Here is a 20,607-nt window from a genome sequence, read left to right as displayed (position 1 = left end):
GCTGCAGCTGCGTGGCAAACACTTGCTGTTTATGTAAGTATTAAGCATGAGAAGTTTTATTTCTCATTTGCTATTTCCTTGCCAGGTTTTCAAGTGCAGAGACAAAGGATCTGGGGACTACAATGTTTTTAAACCTGCAAAAACTCAGAGGAGGAGAACATATCCACGATTACAGGTGCACACTTCAGTAGAGCAACATTAAGGGAGAATGGTTTTCTTTCTCATTTGCTTTTCAATTTCTTTAATTTTTCCAAATAGTTTAATTAGTTTGGGTGATTTAATTAACAATTACACTGCTTGGGTTTGCTCTGAAAAGGTTTGACTGAATCAAGCCTAGCCCTTCCTTTTGCATTAAACTAACAATATAAGAGTGGCTGAGCAGCAGGTTCATGGAAAATGAAGCCTGGAATCAGAGTTTGGTCAGCAGAGCTGCTGGCTTTGGCTCCCTTCACATTGCAAGGGAGAAGGCAACATGTAGTTTAAAAAAACAAAGAGGATTTTCAGGTACAGGCAAGGAATGTTTGGGGGTTTTAGTCTGGTGGGGGGGGGTATGTTTGTTTGGATTTTTTGGTGGGATTTTGTTTTTTGTTTTATCTTTATGTTACATTCACTTCAGAAGGCCTCATCGTGGGGCTCGGCGCCCAGCGCCGGCTGCCCGCCGGGCCGAGCAGAAGGAGCCAGACTGGAATCCCGGCTGGAATCCCGGCTGGAATCCTGGCTGGAATCCCGGCTGGAATCCTGGCTGAATCCCGGCTGTAATCCTGGCTGAATCCCGGCTGGAATCCCGGCTGAATGCTGGTGCCACCTGGTGAGGGCCGGGGAAGCGGCAGGGAGCTGCCTGCGGGCAGCACTCTTCCCCTGAGATCTGCCGTGAGGAGCCAGCAGCATCACCTGCGGATTGGCAGCCACGGTGTGTCACCCCCGGGGTGGTCACCGTCCCCTCTTCCCTCCCCTGGCAGCACAGGGACAGGGGGACACCCCCAGGCTCAGGCTCCTGGGACGGCTGGACAGGCAGCGAGGCCTGGGGGCTTCTTATTCACAACTTGCATCGTGGTTAAGGAGCGCTTCAGCACCGCTGGTGTTTATTAACAAGGGTCGTTCTCGACGATGTGGTAATTTTGTGGTTTTGTTTCCCGAGGATTGGCTGAAGGCCGATGGAATGCCGGCTCCCACAGAGCCCTCTTCACCCAGCAGGGCCTGGGGTGAAGTCACCCACACCTGGCAGCGAGAGCAGAGGCCTCAGAGACATGAACTCCTGAAGAATTAAATGGAAACTGGAGTCTGGAGAGAGGAGGCAGATCCCCGTGTGGTGCCTCTGGTAAGGGAAATTGACACTGCTGACCTGGGCTTTGCCTGGCCAGGGCATGTGTTTGGAAGCTGGGCTGAGGAGAGGAGACCAGCCGGGTACAAGGGATGTGTGCTGGGAGCACCTGGGGAGGGGTCGGAATGGGGAAAATGAAAAGAGAATGGGGAAGAGGGGAGAGAGGAGCTGCTCAAGCTCCTGGAAGACCAGGCTTTGCTAACACATTTCACAGCTTGGTGTGAAATGTTGGCTTCTCAGACCTACACCATCCTCCCCTCTTACTTGCCTAAATCAAGCATGGCTAAATTCCTGCAGCTGCAAACATGTGGTTATTACTTAAGCTCCTTTTCCTCTTGACCTCTGTTTATCTCCTCTCTGAAAGTTTACTGGTATATCCACACGTTACAGATTTTTGTTTGTTTGTTCTTAGGAATTATCATCCAGACAATTTGGGATGTACCAGGAAGGCAGGGAGCGGCGTTGCTTTTATTTTGCTGACAGTTGTCGTGATGGGTGGTGACAGCACAGTTTCCCTCCACTGTGTGGATAGGTTAGGTATTTGAATGTGACATGACCTTCAGATTAGGTAATCATGGGCTGCTGCTTTATCAGATCCTCCAAGAAAAAGGATTACTTCCTTCAAAACCAAATTAGAATTCTTGATTTTTTCCCAAGGAAACTTCATACTTTTGGGGTATAATAGGGAGATGGGGTTTTTTTGTGACCAGAATTCTTTTCTTATATGTATGAAGGAAGCAGAGTAAAATATGATCTTGACATTTCTTAATGGTGCTCTGCGCATGCGATGGCGTGCAAGACAGTGGTTCCTGGGATCCTGGAGCTTTAGATAATGTAGGCACAAGCTTGTACTTCATTTGATTTTTAATCCACTGGGCAGTATTACACAAGGAAAATATTTATTCCACAAAATAACCAAAGACCTGCAATTATTCAGGGATTATTGCAATTCATTCGTATGCAAAGAAAATGTTCCAATAGTTGCTGTTCAGTGGGTTTTGGAACAACAGTCTGAAGTCTGCCTAAGCCTTCTCCCTTCTGTATTGAACATTTTGGTGTAAGATTTGTCAAAAAATAAGAGCTTAGCCAGTTTGTCTGAACAGCGAAGTCCCTTGCACATTGGGTTCAAACTGTAGCAGGGTTTTCTTTGGGAAATATGTGTTAACTGCTGCCAAATATTGTATTTACATCAGGAAGTGAGATTTCCGCCACTGGAAACGTGCCCTGCCAAGTACAGCATTGCTAAGTAAATATGGAAGCACAGATCATTGTTTGTGGTCCACCTATTCACCCATCTGAACCTCTGTACCCTGATGTCCAAAAGCAAAAGGGAGTTTCAGAAGTACACAAGACCACTTTTCTCCTCATTTGACTTAGGCCCTGACCAGACTTCTTGTGAAATTGGTGGGTGGAGATGCTACCCCTCTGTGGCAGGAACCCCTTCCAGAAACTTCATTCCTTATTTGGAAGTGGGATGGAATTTGGCACCAGTCTCAGTGTGACTGACCTGCATGAGAGGCAATTTTCACATTATCCTAACTAATTCCACCAATTTGAGGCAGGCCACCTGGAAATTCTCACAGTCATAGTTTTTTTGGTCTGAATTTTTATGAAAGGTGAACCATGACAAAATTCCTTGCAATTTTTACATTCATCAGTGTGTCTATGTAGTGTGAAAGCCTTATTAATATAAGATTATTAATTTGTTAGAACCTGAAACAAAGGAGTGCTTAACTGACTTAGTACCCAACTCAGTTCACGCCCTGGGAGAAACTCCTACTAGCTTTGCTTGAGTAAAGAATGAGAAAGAAATAAAGGAAAAAGGTTGTGCAAGGTAACACACCTCTAGTTAAACAAATAACTTCACTGATTGTGAAGCTATGTCCAATCTGAGACTATATAGTCTAGGTTTATTCAGGCATTGGTCCACCTGCCTCAATTGTCTTAAAAACTTCCATTTAAATATTGAAGGAGCTTAGCATAAAGAAGCTTATTAATTATATGCAGGGGAATGATTACACCTGTGTGGGTGCTGTGGGATGCATCTGCTTTATTGATTCAGATGGACCTGTTCCTGGTTATGCCTGCCAGGAGTCCTGTGTTAAAATCTGGTGAAAAGAAGGAGACTTTTTTATATTCAGATGGTTTCTCCTTGCTGTTCTGGCCCGTGAGGGCAGTGGGTATTCGGCATGTTGCAGGGCAAGGTCACAATCACTCCTGCTACTTACCAGCCAGCTCTGAACGAAGGAAACTGTGTTACTGCCAGATTTGCTTGATTTTCCACTGTGATATGTACCCAGCACAGCTCAACTGCTCTAATTGGTCTGGGACGTTATTTCAGTGTCTATCAGTCCCTCACAATTGCTAGCTAACATCATTTGTTTGTTTGAGGAGATAGAGCATTGTGGCTGCTGTGGTGTTTATATCCTTTTTGGGGATGTTGCAGGATGTCTTTAAACAAAAAGCATTGATGCTTCTTTTTTTCATTTGCCTGAAGAATTTATCTCTTGTACGTTTAAGCCTTGCACTCAGCAGTGCTGCTCTTGCATGCATGTTCTCATATGTTTCTGTAAGGAGTGTTTTTCATCCTATGCCTATTTTAACATGCTTAAATAGCAATGTTTCTATTATATATTTATTGCACCTAAACACATATATACCTAACTATGTAAAGCTATTAATGCCCTTCTCCTTAAGGGGCTGTTACAGTTGGCTTTTCAGTGGACATTTAATATGTTTTAAAGGTCCAATCAACCAGCTTTTTAACTGTCCTGGAACTCCACCATGCAGTTATGCCACACTTTCTGTGCAGAGGTTTGTGAGGATAGCTATTGCTGCATTGTGGGACTTGTTAAGTGTAGTTGAGTGTGGTGGGAGCCAGGGAGGCTGCATTTTGGTAATCACATTTAATAGTGTCTGCTTTTTTGCTTCTTTTTTTTTCTTTTGTGGAACTCAGATATATGCAGTTGTTTCTACCATACATCATGTACCACTGTAGTCTGAGCTTTGACCAAACATGTTTAAATCTCCAGTCTGTGCTTAATGACAGGATGAAGAATGGTGTTTTTCTGCCTCTCCTAGGAGGAAAGCATATCAAAGATATTACTCGTGGTGGCAGCGTGCTTACTATAGACACTATCTTAGAAATGACTTGAGATAATTATTAACTGTGATTTATGTTTGTATGACTGGAAAGAAGGAAAATCAATTAGTGCTGGCCATTGCATAGCCCTGAGCTAGTAATATATAGGCAACAGTTCCTATCTGTTCTTTGGGGATTGCCAATTATCTAGTTTAGACAATGCTAATACTATTAGTATTTGGAACACAACTCTGTTAAGAAAATTCCTTCAGGACAGCTTGGCACCTCTGACTTTGGAATTGGAAGGGTTGCAACAAGAAAAGTGAATGAAAAAGAATGAAGGCTAACTAGCATTTTAAATTAAAAAACCCCTTTGAAACTGGAAAAAATTACCATAATTTGTATTTAAACGTTAGTTTATTAAAAATAAATTAACATTCTTACATCCTCTCTACGTGTGTTACAATATCCTGGACCACTTGCAGTGAGAAAAGACAGCTGGATTTAAACATGAGTGAGAACTAAAGTGTGACTCACAACTTGCACCTGTAGGGACAGACAGTGTGGCTACTGGTTTGTTGAACAAGTTTTCAGGGGCTGGTTGTGTCAGTCTGACAGAAGAGTAGAGCAAGGCATTCCTTTCCTTAAGTGAGGAGTTTCAGCACGTGAAATCATGCAGTGCAGTAGGGGCTGTGTGCCCCCTTCAGCAGCTCCAGTAGTATTGTCTTAAACCCTGCTGCTCTGCTGGATCTCTGATGGGCAGCAAGCCAGTTGTGAATCTTAGCAGTGGCTCCAATGTCCTGTAGCTGTTGTGTAAAATCTGAGGATAAATGGCTTTTCCTTGTGTCCTACCCTCCTGTTCAGGCCAGGGCTATAGCTGCTCTCTAACTTTCACAGCCATGAAAACACCCTCTCATGTATAGCTATTTCAGTATCCAGGATATATGATTTGGAGGAAAATATGAGGAAATAATGCTTGTCAGTTTTGTGTGATTTGAAATCCACAGAATTACACAGGACCAAAGGCATCACTCATGTATCCTGGCTTAGCAGTTCCCATCTTACTCACAACATCATTCCTGAGACCTCTGTTTGCAGAACATTATGCCAAATATTTTTTTCTCGTTCACCCTTTGGTTGCTCTGTCTAAAGAACCTTGAAGAGGTGCAGAGAGAAAAATCACTTTATCAGTTTTGTTTTGAAAGCTTTGGAAGGAAAAGCAGAGCAAATTCCTGAGAGCCTGTGGGAATTCAAGGCTAAAGAGCAGAGGGGCCGTGGAGGAAAGCTCAGAGTTACAAACTTGTGTCTGATTCAGCTTGCAGGATGGAATGGAAATGATTTTACTGATTTTGCTGGGAGCTGAGCCAAGTCCTTTTGCAAGATAGGGTGGCATTATGCCACTGCAAACTCGGCGACAGGACTCTGAAATTGAGTATACAGAACTTTGATAGAGGGAAAAGTCTGGACAAGAACAGGTGATGAAATCCTGTTCGAGAGAGGGGAAAATAGAGCAGTTGAATCATTCTTGCAATGCAAATAGGGGATGTAGGAACCTAAGGGCAGCTCTAGCTTCCATTAAAATCTGTAGCTGTTTTGCCATGGCTCTTAATAGGGCAGGAGTTACAACCACGAGAGATCAAGTTTTGCCTCTTTCCACATTGCTGAGAAAACTCCAATTGACTTTAAAAAGTGGGGAATTATGCCACTCAGTTTGTAACACAAAAGTTATGTTTAGTCTATTTGTTTTGTGCAAAAGTTGCTACAAGAAAAGAGTCAAGATATATCAGGAATGACAAGTTGAAACATCAATTCAGTGAAACTAAGGAGCTGCTTTTAGCATTTTTATGTTAAAACTTCCTTTTGAAATAGTCCCACTGATCTTACATGGGTTCTTTGAAGATAAAAAGAAGACTAAGGGTGGCCTTTTCAACAGGGATTTCCTTCTCAAGTCAATTGGATTTTCACACTGGAAGGTCAGGGAAATGCTTTATAGAGAGAACATAACTTAAATCAAAGCCCACTTACAACACCTAGTCCAGTGGAAGTCCTTCCCCAATGTCAATTCCTAATGGGGAAAAAAAATTAAAGAAAGTTAGCATTTCTATATAAATTTTCTATGGTTGACTGCAGTGATACGTGTAATTACTGTCATTAGTCTGACCAGTAATAAAAACACACTGCTAGTTAGAGCTTACTGTACAAAAAGCTTGGTAAAAGTTATTCCAGCCACCTTGAAAGGCTCTGACCTTGAGGTTATCCTATAAATCTCAAGTAATTCCAAGAACACAGGTCAAAGCATAGTTTCATTCCCTGCACACAGCTGGACTATCCAGCAGCCATTCAGCTGGGACATGAGCATCCTGGTGTGTTTTATGGTCATGAAATAGGCAAACATAACCTTGTTTGCCTCTGTTTTTTAGGGTGTTTTTAAGAAGCATTGGGGTACAGTTGGGGAATTCAGTTTATTGCAGGACCTTTCCAGGTCACTTGGAACACAGTGTCCTTTATACCTCTGCAGATTTCACAACCTCATTTAAGCCATGCCATACATTTGGGATCCCCTGGATTAAATTACTTATATTTTTATTTTTAATTTGAAGAAAAAATCAGGACTCAAGAGCTAATACTTGTACATAGTAACACCCTACCAGATATCTCTGATCTCACTGAAATAGCCAAGGTCACTGTGGGACGGTCTTACCGTGTTTATCTGAATCAGTGCAGCAAAGAGATGCCGTGGAGAAATCCTGCATGACAGCTGAGGGAAGAAAACACCTTCACATTTATTTAAAATCTATGCTTTTCTTATTTTACAAGTTGCTTTTGTGGGAGATAGTCTGAGCTGGTGATCAATCCACTTGTTTCTCAGGCACACAGGATGGAGAGGTCTGTCAGGCCACAAAAGCAAGACAAGGCTGGTGGCCACAGGCATTCTTGCCTGCAGCGTTCACTGAAGGGGACTGCAGGGTACCCCTGGAAGTGAGAATTGTTCCTCAGAGAGCCCAATCAGTCACCTGGAGACGCTGGGGGAGTTTGTGGGACGGTGCTTGTGCTGCCACTGCTCTCCCGTGGAAGTCAGGTGAGGAGCTGGTGGCTCTCTCTTGCACTGGGCATTACTTAGTGCAGCACCACGCTGGTTACTGTGCAGACTTGTCCAGTAAAACAGTAGCTGGGGATGGAAGGAAGGAAGTCAATGAATCACCAGGAATCTGTGCACAGCCCTTCCTGCTTTCTTTTCCTTAGAGAGATTTTGTTAAACCTTTGACTAATGATAGACCTGAAAACACATAAGACCCTGTTAATTACTGTGGGGTTATGCTTTAAGCAAATCATAGGCGGGATATTTTCATAATTGTAATAATGTTTACTCTTATAGCTTCCTTTGCTTCAATACTGAATTACTTTTCAATCACAACCAAATCAGACACATTAGGAAAGAGCAAATCCAATCCTGCATTTCTGTTACTGCAGATATCTACCACTAACCAGTTCTTATCAGTTTACTAACTTTATTTTACCAGCAAGAATGGTGAAAATAAAGCTAGGATTTAGCCATTTCTGAATTAATGATCTGAGTCTTGCACACGTGGCAATGCTCCAAGTGGAAGCCCTTGGTCTGCAAAGTTTCTTGACATTGTACTTGAGCACAAGTGTGCACTAAAATCCTTGAAACAGCTGTGCCTGGGTGAGCTCTTGAAAGTACAACTTCAACAGGGCACTGCAATTGTTCACTTAGTGTTATCTACCACTGTCACAGTCATAGAATGGTTTGGGTTGGAAGTCATCTCAAAGATCATCCAGCTCCAACACCCCATCCTCATGGGCTCCACAACATTTTTGGGCAACTCTGTTCCAGTGTCTCACCCCCCTCACAGTAAAGAACTTCTTTCTAATATAAAATCTAAACCTACCCTCTTTTATTTTTAAGCTATCCCACCTTGTCCTATCCATCCTTATTTAGTTTTTCACCCTCTTTCTGCCCTTTTTCAGAGGGTAAGCAGTTCCAGAAGATAAACCCAGTCATTTCTACAAAGTTGGAGATCCTGTAAAAGGATCTCCTGCAAAAATGTTTTCTCCTTTTGTCCAGAAATATTTAAAGGTGTAAACTCATCAAATTCCCATGACATTGACTTTCTGATTTTGTTTTCTCAGTCCTGTCAGTATAAGCATTTGCCCCCTTGCTCTACTCACTGATTAAGGTGGCTACAGTTTTAAAAAAGCTTCTTCTTCATGCTATTTTTAGTGCCTCTTTGGATTAATTCCCTACTTGTATATGACCAGTCAACACTATAATCTTACAGTCTGCGTTGCAGTCCTGCAGAGGATGACTTATGTGAATTCATCTTACACTAAATTCAATTAAGGAGTTCAGAAAGATTTTTGCTCTATGTAAAATTATTCAAATGTACTCACTAAAAAATTCCAGACAGAAAACATGTAGTATGTGCACTCTGAGGATGTCAAAGACAAAAGCTGCCCTGGTCTGTAAGGAATAAATTAAGACAAATCAGTGCAAGGTGTTCTGAGAATAACCAAAAGAATGTAAAAGGGCTGTACTAATTAAAATAAAAATCAGTTTCTAAAAGGGCCTAGTAAAATGGTTACAGCTTTGTGTATAGGCAAGACACGACAAAATAAGAGCATAATTACATTTTTATTTGAAAAGAGGACTTTCTAGGAATAGGGCAATACATTTGGTTTTGATTTGTGCTTCTGGTTTGGCTTTGGCTTCTGCTTAAGTTTAGCCTTGGTTTTGATTTCAAGCATACTCTGGAGTTATGCTTTTTGTGTTCTGGAGGGTCTTGAGAAAAAATACAGAACCTCTTTAAAAGTAGCCAATTCAAATAGCTTCTTTTTTGTTTTTTCTTCCAATTCCTTGTTGAGCATCCTGTTACCAGTTGCATAGCAGAGGCAAATCCACTTTTTCAGCAGAAAAAGGCAGGTCATTTCAGCTGCTGGAGTGTAGGAGCTCCCTGGGACCTCAGAGGTCCCTTGTCTTGCAGAAGGTGGGAATGCTGCCACTGCATGGGCTGGAAGCTACATGAGAGCCTGTGTAGCCCTGCTGGAGCCCTGGCAGACAGATAAGCCATGAGTGCCTTTTGCACAGATAACAAGAGGAGAGGAAGGAAGCAACTGGGGAAAATGCAGCAAGACCTGAAGCACTTCACAAGAAGCCAGAAGGAGCAAAGGAAGCAAGGCCGTGGCCCCAGTGTTGTTCTGGTGCTCCGTGTTCCTCCACAGGCCCTGCCATCATTCCTCTCATCCACCTACAGAGTATTATGGCAGTGGTGACATTTGGGGTTGTGTCTAAAGTGGAAGTAGAAAATTAGAGCCCTTCTGATTTTGTGTCTGACCTGAAAGTAAAACTCTAATAGTAACTGAAAATCCTGGTGCTTTTATTTTAGAAGCCGAAATTAGGTTCCTAAACCTGACATTTAGGTGCCTAAATGAGCTACTTTCTCAGAACCTGCTGGGCAATTACCAGTAGCAAAGATTACCAGTAGCTACTAATCCTGGTGGCTAAGAAGGATTTAGGAGCCTAACATTAGACACTCATTTTTGGAGCATGCTGACACTGAGTTTTAGCTCATTCCTGATTTATGTATTTTTATTTCTGTGAAGTTTTTTTTTCCAAATACAAGAAACTCCTCTTTAATGTCTTATGTTAATAGATAGTGTTGGCAATACATTTGCCCAAACGTATCCCAAAGACCATCACTGCCTATTACAGGATTTCAGATTTACTGACTGGAGTCTGCCAGCAGTTCTCCCTGCTTTACAGACCAAGGAAATGCATTTGGCAAAAAAGTGAAAACTGCATTAAACTGAAGGAGCATCTTAGCAGTAAAGTAGCCCCAGCTTTTGCACATCTGATATAATTCTCCTTAGTAACTTAAGCAGGACTATCAGCCAGCTGCAGAAGTGTGAGCTCTATCTTCATTTTTTCTATCCTTGCCAATTATTTATCATATTTTCCTGATCTCCAAGAGGATAATTTGGCTAGGGAGACCTTAGTTGTGTCAGTCTGCCAGGCAGTCATATGGCCAGAACCAACTCCAGCTGAGTATGAACTGAATTGCCTGTTGTATAAACATGGAAAAATATTGTTTTTTTCAATGCAGGTGCAAAGGGGAGAAGAATGTATAGGGGTGCAACAGAGGGGGGAAAGGCCAACAGAAGTAACATTTGTTACAGGGAAATGGAAAGCATGTCAAAGCTGTTGAAAACTGTGAAACAAAATATTAGAAGTCTTGCAAAAGTCAAAGGAAGAAAAAAGAGATGTTCAGCCAAGCTTTTAGCTCCATGTTGGTATGGGAAGTATAGAAACCAGGAGAACTGGCCACCTTAGAGTGCTTTCTTTATTACCATGACAAATCTGTGTGCAAGGGGATATATTTGGTTACAGCTGGGCACTCAGGTATCTGCAGGTCACATTAGCAAGGTCACATGAGAGAGAGCTGATTTCTGCACAAGGAGCAGCTGAGCTGCAGAAGGGCAATATCAGGTGCTTTATTGAGGTATAGATCACATCTGCCTCACCTTTCAAAGGGAATGGGATGTATGCTTCTCATTCCATGCCCCAGTACTTAGAATTGCATATGCTTACTTGTTTTCATGCCCAGTGAATGTCACAGGCTAATGGTTCATTGAGTTCACAAAAACCTCAGCCCTAGATCTGATGAGATAGAAAATTCCTGTTGTTGTTGGTATTGTTTCTAACTTGCAGGTTCTGTTCTGTCACATAAACTGGGCTAATGCCCAATGGAAATAAAGATTATCCCTCTTCCCTATAATCCCCTCCCTGAGTGAGGCCAACCTAGTAATGTGTATGGGAAAGCAACATGAGACTGGAGTAGGATTCTGGAGATTTGCAGAAAATAGAAATACAGAACTGCTATTTGCATGCCACTGTTCCTTCTCCAGGGCCTGTTTCTATGAACACTTAAATGTGTAGCTTTCAGCATTAAGATGTCCAGCTGAATTTAACAGGAGTAATGATCATGCACTCAAAATATGGATTTTTTTAACCTGTCATTGAAGTAAATATTGAATAGGCATGAGAAGATTTTTCCAAAGTAATCAGTCCTATTGCTGCTCACCAAAATTGTTGAAAGGATGATTCTGGATTTTTTTTCACTCACTTCACTAGGAGTACAGTTAGATTAGTCTGGAAGAATCTGGTGAATCTCCAGTAACTTTATCTGTAGAGCAGATCTGGCCTGTCTTGAGCACAGATCTGGTATGGCTGGCCACCAGAAAACATTATTTTCAGGTAAATTCCTCAGCAAATACTGATATTTACTCCCCAAAACATGCGTTGAAAGCACATATATCACCAGCTGTGAAGATGATCAAATATTTAAACAATTCTTTATCAAACAGATCTTTTAGCAAAATGTAGAAAAACTCACTAAATTTTAAACTTCATGAATAGTATTCCATCAGCTCTACTGTTTGAAAGATTTGTGAAAAAAAATCCATTTTAGAAGAGGGAATAAAATAAAAATATGGCCTGAAAGAAGCATATTTCTCATGCAGTTGCAAGAGTTGTCAGCGACCAGCAGTCTAGCCTGGATGAAGACACCCCCCAAACACTGCTGTTCTTGAAGAATTTTGTGATTCTTCCTGTTGTTTTGTGGTGGCTGGCTCAGTGACTAACCCCAGGGCCTCCCAGCCAAACAACAGGATCCCAGGGAAATGAAACTACCTCTAAAACACCAGTTACTACCAAGAGACTGAAGTGCAGGAGCTCTCCTCTCCCCTTCCCCCTCGAAAAAAAAAAATCCAACAAAAAGCCAAACAAACAAACAACAACAACAACAAAACAATGCCGAAAAACCCCAAAAAAGTAAGGTATGATTGCTATAAAGATGTACTCAATCAAAGTAGGGAAACCACAGAGCAGGGGCTGGCTGTGGCTGCAGTGAGGTGTTGCTCCTCTTGCCCCTTGCTCATTGGTGTTCTGCTGGGGCTGCTCTAATGTCTGGATATTACTTCTATAACATATATACTTTCCAATGCTTTTTTTGCTTTCGGGTACTGAGCTGATCCAGTCTTAGCTGCAAGCTGATCCAAGTATCAGGTTATATAGTGGCTATATAGTGATTTCCAGCAGCTCTAAGCTAGGTTGAAACAGTCTCTTCTCATAAAGCTCTGTTGTGCAGTGAGGATGACTGCACAACAGAGAAAATGGTTATACCAATTAAATGAAATAAAAATCATAGGTTTTCTCAAGGAGTACTGAACAAGTGCCAATACTTTACAGTCCTCCTAATGCAGATGAAGGTAATCTGCAAAAGTGAACTTTCTGTCAGTACGGTAATACTCCTGCAGAGGAGGAGTTTTCTGCAGTCATTATGTCCACTTCAGTAAATGGGACAATACAGGATGTCATGTCACAGGTCAGGGCTGTTTCTACTCATCTTTTGCTAAGACGTGGATTTGACAGGCCATGTTGAAGAATTGATACCTAGAGCAGCCAAAGGTAGGCTTTGCACTTCATCTCGTTACTCTAATGGATTAACCCCCAGGATCCCCAGCTATGGTCTGCACATGCAGGCTGAAAATGGCTCTGCATATCTGTGGGTGATGACAGAAGTTGGATAAATAGTGGATAAATAAATTGATAAATTATACATTTTCCAGACTGAGATTCTACCTCAAGACTCTGAGAATAGCAAGGACTCTACAGAAATACAAGTCAGTTTCTGCTTCATCTCAGATAGACACTTAACCTGCTTTTACATGCTCCCAGTGATGGCAATTGTCCATCTTCAGCCAAACTATTCAGACAGTAGAAAGTCAGATGAAAACAATATGCTGTGCTTTTATTGAGTGCTTACTTCCTTCATTAACGTGATGAAGGTACTCAGCCTGAAATGATGACTGTATGAATAGCACTGTCACAGCCTTGACATTGTTCCTCCTTTCTTTGCCCATCCCTTAAGGAACAAAAATAACTGGTCTGCAGAAGTAATTGCTGTCCACCTGCTACTCCCAGCTAAGTATTAATTTCAGTGTCCTAAGTGCTGAACTTCTGAGTGTAACTCCTGTTCTGCCAGAAGTCACTGGGGTTTTGCATTCTAGATGAGCTGTAGGAATTAACAGTCTCCTAATCTAATCCAGCTGTGAAGGAAAATAAATTCTCCTGCTGGAGCATAACTTGTAGATTGTATGCGGTCCTGTTCTTCATGGAGAGATGCAGGAGAGAAGCAGTTTCTAAAAACTGTTCTTCGCCTAGCCATCTTCTCATGGTACCCCAAACTAATTTGTATAGGTTTTGACTATAAGTCAGCACTTTTGAATGTTAAACTGAGGTAGGGTGTTATTGCTGCAAAGACCCCATGGTGTTAATGTCCCTGAGCATAGTTTTATAACTCCGAATATCTGCCAGTGTATACCATAAAGTTCCTTTTAAAAGGTGTTTGGCATAATACATTTGTTAATACAGGCAGTTTTCATTGCTACTGGACAGCCTGAAGTGCAGTATGTGGAAGCACAGAATGCTGGTAGTTATTTTTTTTTCTCTTGTTTGGTGTAGGGTTTTTTCCCTTAAAAAAGTTGTAGTCTTATCCCGGCTGTCTGGAACAAAAGTTTAGATGAGCATAAGCACAGATGAATGTCAGTCAGTGCATTCCTTATGACAAGCTGCCCAGCAATATAAGAGATTTCCAGAAGCATGGAAGTGTGAAATATTTTTTGTGTATTTCCAGCTATTTGTGGATGATCTAAAAGAGCTGCTTCTAGCAGGTGCCCAAGATGCTTTTATTTTCAGTTGGCTACTTACTGCCTAACACTTAAATGCTGTGGAAAACACTTATTCCCAAGTGGATTGCTGAATAAATTGGAAACTATAAACGCAGAGAACAGGAAAATGTTTAATATCTGTGAAGGGGCAGATATGCAGTCTTCTAGGAAGCTGGAATGCTGGGGGTATATTTTGGCACAGGGATTTTACCTACTTTTCTTGGCAACGTTGTATCCTTATCAGACCAGGCATGCATTGTATTTTGCATGTGTCAAAAAGCGCTTGCCAGCAGGACTCATTCTGATAGCGACAACAGGAAGTCTGAAATACACCAAAGGAATGAAGGCTTGGGAAGCCAGACACAGAGGAGCAGCAGTAATAGCTGTTCTGGATAAGGAGGTTAAGCCACAAAGAGTTCAAGCCTATCAATGCTGGAATTTGGATTGAAGGAGATTGTAGGTAGCTGCAAACAAACCAAAAAAATTGCACAAGGAAAAATGCCAAGCAGAGAGCTGTCTTCGTTTGAGAGGCTCTGTTAAAAAAAAGTCTGATAGATATTGCCTTGGAGTATAACTTAGTCTCAGATTCATGATATGTGAATTCTGGCTTTTTGCTGTAAGTTCCTGAAGAAGCTGTTCATTATGAAATATCTCTTTACCTCACTTTTTTTATGGAATAAGAGATGCAGGAAATGAGTGTTCTGGCCCAGCTGTTCCTGCATACTCTTTATCTGCCCAACATTAAATTCTGTGCAGCTGCCAAATCTCCTGTAACTCTCCTTTTTCCAGCCCCATGACCTGCAGCTCAGAAGCTCACAGGGTCTTCTAAGTAGCCCAAGCCCTCTGAATCTCACAACATTTATGAACAGGAACAAAACTGAGCAATGAGGAATCTGGAGACATTTTTATCAGTGACTCCTTTGCTGAGTGGATGAAAATTTAGGTTTATAATACATGCTGGGATACTAGCACAGTACTAGTGTTGGCTGCTAGGAAAGCTATAAATGCTTGTATTTAAGTACAATAGGCTCTTTATAATCAGAAATTTTATAATGTTCTAAGATGTTTCTGATGTTAGTGGCTTAAAAACAAAGCTGACACTGTTAGAAACTGTAGCTTGGAGAGACCAATGCACAGAGTATCCCCTCATAAGACTGCCAAGAAATCCGATACATTTTTCCATTGCTTGTGTAGAGGAAACCAAATGGAAAAGAGAAACCACAGAAACTCAGCTCAGCAGCTTAATGTCTAACAACATCTTGCACAGTAAAAATGACAAGTACAATTGGAACAGAAAACACATCTCGCTTTTCAGTTCTGGGGTCCACTGCAGTCTCATACCACTGCCTGTTTTTTAACCAGGCTCAAGAAGAATGAGCTCATTGCAGTTTACCACAATAAAGATGAGACATCTCTCTGGATAGATAGCAGTTGGATTTACCCATCCTTTTGGAAAATTAAGGCATGGTTCAAATACATATTGGTGTTTTGTTTCTTCTGAGACAGCCAGCCATAATAATCACTCCATGCACTTCGAATAACAGGAGAAACTGAGACTGACTCACTGTTTCCCATTTCATTAGCTCAGGACAGGATGCAGATCCTATAAACACATTCCATGTGAGGCTTTACATGACATGAAGTTCCTTTCTCTAATTTTGCAAACCCACTGTTTTTCATATCCCTAGAACAACTGTTTATGGTCTCTCTCTTCCAGCTCTTCTGACTGCCCATATCTAAGCATGAAATATGACTTAGGACTGCAGTAACTTTTCCCTTCATAACTTACTTCTTTCAGCCACAGTAGTTCTGCTTAAGCTTCCTTCTGACTAACAAAATCAAATATCTACCCATCAGTAGCTTACCAGTAGTGAAAGAAGGGACTTTCGATGGTGCCCTTGGAAGGACCTTGGCTGTTAAACTGCACATTGCAACTCCATTTCTACAAATATGGGCCTGAGTTATACCTGCTGCAAGTGAATAACCATTGAGCCAGATCCTTCAAGCATGTTTCGCGTTCCCATGGTGAATCAGTAAGGTTCCAGGTGTGTAAGAGTGGGAAAGACATGGAGTAGGAAAGAGCAGGAAAAACACACTCTGTGGTAACGGATACTGTTACAGAGTCTGTTGGTAGAGCAAATAAACAATCCTCTGAGAGCCAGAGATGCCTTAGTTCTACTGGCCTTGAAAAAATCTTAAAAAAAAAAAAAGCCAACAGACTAAATGTGTTTTTGTCTTTACTTGCCTGCATAAAGGCACTTAGAGATTTAGTGGAATTTTTCACATTAGCGGCTCTCTTTAAATCAACTCAATGAGATTGAAGCAGTTCCATCCTAGAAAGAAAAGGTGGCTAGCTTGGATTTTTAAGCACCTAAATATATTTTTGAGCCTGGTCTTTAATATTTTTAATATTATTTTGTGCAGCAGGATTTGGATACTGACATTTCTAGTCCATGAAATATTCCAGTGTTTCCATTTAAAAGTTCAGAACAAAATATCTACATTTTAATATGTCCCACAGCATGAATTTTTAGAGAAACTTCTACACATAGCTATTAAAATATCCTGGTTTTCGACTGCTAAATTCAAGTTCTTTGAAGTTCTACTTTTATGTAAAAATTTTAATATATGTAATAGGCAAAACCCAAGTACTTTTAAAAACAATTTTTAAAAGGACAGGAAGCATAATGAAACAAAATATTCCTGCACTGTTACAACTGCATTTTTCAATGCAAATTTACCCTGTTTATGGAAATAAGTATAATGAAATATACAGGTAGGTCATAGGTAATTTCTGGTTTTAGCAAATTTCTGTATTTTACAAACACACCCAATATTGCTTTGGGTGTGTTTGCTAAAATACAGATGGAGCAAAACAATAGAGTTTGAGGTTAGTTTGCTGGTTTTATATCATTCTGCTATAAGAGTTAAAAAATAACCATCAGTGGAAAGGATAGCAAGCATCAGGGGGAAAGGCTGAAAAACTTAGTGCGTTTGTTTCTTCACTTTAGTAAAACACCAAAGATTGTATTTTTTGTACCTTTTTATTTTTGCTTTTGTAAAGACTTTGACAAATTGACTCTTCACACCCACACTAGAAATTGTCAGCAGCCCACAGCAAGGTAGCGCTTTGCTGTCCACGTTATTACCTGTTTTATGCAGTGGTGCTTCAAGGATATTAAACAATATGTAAAATTTTTACATTCTCTAAATCTGAAGGGGATTATTTGAACCTCATAGGAAAACTGTGCATGAAAAGGCAGTGTTATGCTCCAAGCAAAGTGAACTAAGAAAGAATATATAAATACAGCCAGAGACCAATAAAGCTGTAACTGCAAATCCACTGTGGCTGTAAATGGTTTCCCTTCAATAATGAAATACCACACTGGCAAAAATGAATATATAACTCATGCTACCCCAACCTTATTGGACTACAAAATAATGGTGTTTTAAAACAGAGAGTCCTTTCATTCTCTAGAGTGCTCTTTGGTCATATTTCAAGTTTTCTTCGGCAACTAGGAGGAGTAAAATCTTACATGAAAAGATGTAGAAACTGAGTCATACAGTCACTTGTTCTGGGGCTTAAAGTGAAACTCCAGATATCTCAGCACTGGCAGGAACACCACAGTTGGCAGGAGTACCAATGACCAAATTTCTCTGTGAAACAAAGAACGCGTTGGCACTGAAGCCAAGTTTCGCAGTTTGAGGAAAGAAAGAAAAACATTTATTCAAAAAAGGAAAACTTATTTGCTGATAGGAAGGGAAAAAACTCTTTTCAGTGAACACGTAGAAGAATAGTCTTTTGCTACAAAGATCTCTAGAAGCTTTTGAAACCTTAAATTATTTCTTGTTAAGAAAAAAACTGTTTCCATTGACAAGAGTTGTGAGAATCTCTTCTGCAGCTCAGATAATCCAAGCCAGAAGCTGCAACTCAGCTTAGCCAGAATTTTTCTTTCAGTGAATTATTTGAGCTGTCCCTCTTTTGTTCCTATTATTTCTTACGTGCATGCTCCTGCTGCTGCACAAGTTTGATCTAGCAGAAGTAGCTGCCTTTGAAATTGACATGAGTATCTGAGAGGGACATTTTTCTCATGATGTTCCAGGGAGCAGAAATTTGTGTTAGGGCTCTCTGATGTAGAACCTGAGTTGCATGACATAGTGTAAGGCAAAGACACTTGGCTCTTTCTCTTTCTTTCCCTTCCAACCCCTTGTGTGAGGCTGGAAAGGCTTTTCCGTACTTTTACCTACAATATGCCTGCCTCTGATGAGTTCAATGAGAACCATCACAGTCACCATCTTAAGCTGCAGCAACTCCTTGGGGAGCTGTTGTTCAGATAAACAGCAAACCATTAATCATTCAGGCATTCAGACAGTTTCTCTGGGTCTCAAAACCCAAGGAAAGGATTCTGTCCTCATATCCTCATGCCTCTTAGATCTTGCAGAGATTTCATTTCAGTCAATAAAATAATATCCCTTTCTGTATCCTTCTTCTGCATTAACATTTCAGGTGGTAGCAATAAAAGGTTAGAGTCCCTCTTATTACATTAGGAACAGTACTAACCTGGGATGAATTCACTGTCTGTGTTCAGATTTGTCATCTTTATTGAAGGCTCTCTGCTGCAGCAGTTATTGCTTTCTTAGCCCATTATAACTTTAAGTCCTATGTCAGCAGAAAATGAGCATAAAAACAGAGCACTGGTGCAACTCCCTTGCATAAGCCTTTATGTACTTGGCAGAAGTGTCATTGTGTGGCCCACCACTTTGTGAGTCAAGTTTTTGTTTCTGTGGGATCCTTTTCAATAATGCTGAGAACACAGTCCAGCTATGGAGAACCTACATGTTTGCATCTCTCATGGGCGCAAATACCCAAGTTTGTCCAAATGAAGTGCCAGAAATTCATTGCCTACAATCACATTTCTGTTGAGCGCCAGCTTCTGTCACCTGCAGAGGATGTGTCAGAGTCTTAAGATGTAGCAATGTAATTTCTTTAAACAAAAGGTGTGTCAGTCTTCTCCCACTTTACAAGAAGTAGGACAAGAGGAAGTGGCCTCAAGTTGTATCAGGGGAGGTTCAGGCTGGATATAAGAAAGATTCCATCACAGAAGGTGTTGGAAGCAAAGAGTTCCAAGCATTGGAAAAGGCTGCCCAGGGAAGCAGTTGATTCATCATCCCTGTAGATATTTAAAATGTGTAGATGTGGCACCTTGGGACAGGGTTTAGTGGTGGACTTGGCAATGTTGGGTTAACGGTTGGGTGCAATGATCTTAAAGGTCTTTTTCAGCCTAAACAAATCTTTGATTCCACACATAATGCCAAGCTGCTACCATTTTCCTCATCCCATGGATAAAACAGCACTGTGGCTGGAAGCACTGTGGGTTAGCTCTTGGAAGTTCCTGCATGTGAAGCCATTTCAGAATTTCCCCTTATAGCTAGAAACTGTCGTGAAGAAAAAAATGAGTAGAGTTGACTATTTAATCAGTCAGGCTGTTTATGAGGTCAATTTTTCCAGTTTTTCCTGAAAGCTGACAAAGAGGGAGAAGAGCAAACATACTGCACTTCATTCTCACTGTGGTTGAAGGTTTGTGATTAATTGCTATCAGCTGCATTGAGTCTTTAAGGGGTAGAGCACAGGACTATTACAAGATCATGCTTTGATAGCCTTTAGCTCTAGAGCTCTGCTTAGGTTTCTTTCACAGAAATTGGAAAAATTGCTGTAAGAAGGAAGGATACCAAAATTTTGCAGTCTGTCCTAGGGAGAAGTGTGAGAATCTGTGCTGGTTGATTAGACAGCTCAGGTAAGAGGCTTGCTTTGGGGGTCTGTACTCCCATCCCATGGCACAGCAAATACCTAAATAGAAGAATAAAAAAAACCCTTTCCATTACTAATGGAGCAGATACAGTCAAGGCTAACTGCAACTTCTCAAATTAAAAAAAAAAAAAAAAAAAAAGGACCTATTTTCATGTAAAGGAAAACCCCCACCCCAGCTCTAACTCTGCACAGCCCAGAGCCTCTCACTGTTGGAACACCTTGTTGGAGCCACTTCCTCTCCCTATTCTGGTGGCCCTTGCATCCTCTTGGTTGCAGGATGGCAGCTCTCTCAGGGAGACTCTCTACCATTAACATGAATCAGCTGTGATTTTCAGCAGGGCCACTTTACACAGCCCAGAAAAGAGCCAGATGAGGGTTCTTGTTTGCTTGTTTTACTCCTCTGTTCCTGACTGTGTTATCCCCCTCTGCCTGGGCTCACTCACTGCTCACAAACATGTGCTTTGAAAGTATCCCAAACTCCAGTGTGAAAGATGGTGATGTATAGCATATCCTAAGGAAAGATTTGCCTCTGTTCAAAACCCTTCCTGACCTCACGACTGAAGAAGAACAAAATAATGCATTAACAAAAACATGGTTCACTGCCAAAGAAAAGGAGTTCCTGTAAGGACTGAAACAATAAATCTCCTC

At 41.1% G+C, this 20,607-nt stretch overlaps 1 protein-coding gene across 1 annotated transcript in view; it reads left to right on the top strand.

Annotated features, from left to right (window-relative positions):
* The first annotated feature begins 597 nt into the window (after window positions 1-597).
* Window positions 598-20,607, top strand: part of EMCN (endomucin) — a 73,206-nt gene continuing 53,196 nt past the window's right edge. Inside the window, exon 1 of the mRNA XM_050974222.1 lies at window positions 598-1,318. The gene's annotated coding sequence lies outside the window, so the exon portion shown is untranslated. The remainder of the gene's footprint in view (window positions 1,319-20,607) is intronic.

Source organism: Serinus canaria, chromosome 4 (genome assembly GCF_022539315.1).
Source record: "Serinus canaria isolate serCan28SL12 chromosome 4, serCan2020, whole genome shotgun sequence".
Classification (NCBI taxonomy): Eukaryota; Metazoa; Chordata; class Aves; order Passeriformes; family Fringillidae; genus Serinus; species Serinus canaria.
The sequence above is the reverse complement of the archived record's forward strand: the minus strand, read 5'-3'. Positions and strand labels throughout refer to the sequence as shown.